Source organism: Leuciscus leuciscus (assembly GCF_965113295.1).
Source record: "Leuciscus leuciscus genome assembly, chromosome: 24".
Taxonomy (NCBI): Eukaryota; Metazoa; Chordata; class Actinopteri; order Cypriniformes; family Leuciscidae; genus Leuciscus; species Leuciscus leuciscus.
This window is the reverse complement of record NC_138723.1, coordinates 2,743,536-2,744,953: the sequence shown is the minus strand read 5'-3', so window position 1 is coordinate 2,744,953 and position 1,418 is coordinate 2,743,536. Positions and strand designations below refer to the sequence as shown.

Genomic DNA, 1,418 nt, shown 5'->3' with positions numbered 1-1,418 from the left:
ACTAGAAGTCCCAGAGTTTTTTAACCCTCCTTTAGCCAAGTGGATGCTAACTGGCCAGTCTTTTGGCTATCATTAGCATCAATTCATGTGTAAATGTGGTCATTACCTGAGCAATCTGCAGGGGGGTTGGGGGGGGGGTGTGTGTGAATGGTTGCTGGTGGCTTGTTTGTATGTGTGGGGGAGGGAGGGCTGCTAAAAGCAGAGAACTTGACTCGCTGCTGTTTCCTGCAGTATATTGCAACTAAACCTGACAAGTTTGGGATCAAGTTTTGGGTGGCTTGCGACCTAAAATCCAAGTACATTTGTAATGTCCTCCCATATCTTGGCAAGGACCCTAGTCGTCCCAGTGGAGAGAGACTGTCTGAAAATGTAGTGATGAGGCTGATGGAACCATTCCTAGACAAGGGCAGAAATGTTACCACGGACAATTTCTTCACATCGCTGTCACTTGCGCATAAACTTCTTAGCCGGAAAACCACCATCCTCGGCACAGTCAACAAGATTCGCCGGGAAATCCCTCAATCCGCTAGAAACACAGATCGCAATGAATTCACCACTCAGGTATGTTGCAGGTCTTTTGTGGTTCTATGTTTATGTGTTTCTAATTTTTAGAATCAACACCGCCAAGTGTGTCATTGTGTCATTGTGTGTAAAAGTGCTATGAAAATAACAATTTATCTTATTTATTAGGTGTTTTCAACCACTGCTGCTACGCTGACGGCGTATGCGGCCAAACGGAAGAAGACCGTCTACATTCTTAGCAGCATGCACAGCGTGATTCAGACTGAAAATACCACCAAAAGGAAGCCAAACACTATCACCCTTTACAACACCACAAAGTGCGGCGTGGATGTGATGGACCAGATGGTGCGGGAGTACACTGTCCGCACAGGGACACGGCGCTGGCCAGTTGCCGTGTTCTATAACATGATTGACATGGCAGCACTGAATGCACATGTGCTGTATCAAGCATGCACCGGAAGGCAGGAAAGACGGGTGGACTTCCTGCTGGAGCTTGCAAGCTTACTCACTCACTTTTTAATATTATTTGTAAATATGTGTACAAATGGTTGGTTTCTTTTTTATTTTATTTTGTACTGTTTTTATCAATAAATCTCAGCAACAAAGGAAAAAAAAAACATGTGTGTTGATTTCTCCCTAAGATGGCAAAATGAAACACAAGTTTCCTTGAAGTGGCTCAGCATGGCCCCACATTGTTTGCATAACAAAAGCAACTGTTCACAGCTGATTAAGGATATTAGCCTAAACCCTTCCAGCCCATCGGCTGTCCTGCGGGTTTTATAGGTAGAAAAGCCAAATGGCTACTCTCTGGGACTTCTAGTGTTAAGCCTTAAAGTTCTGCATAATTAAGGGCGTGGCCACTTGTGACAGGTGGATTGCCGCTGATGTCACTGCTA

General features: G+C 44.8%; 1 long non-coding RNA gene across 1 annotated transcript; it reads left to right on the top strand.

Annotated features, from left to right (window-relative positions):
* LOC309489701 lies at window positions 1-865 on the top strand. The gene is made up of 2 exons (XR_014202481.1): window positions 1-561; window positions 691-865. It is a non-coding gene; the product is annotated as an uncharacterized lncRNA (long non-coding RNA).
* The last annotated feature ends 553 nt before the right edge of the window (window positions 866-1,418 follow it).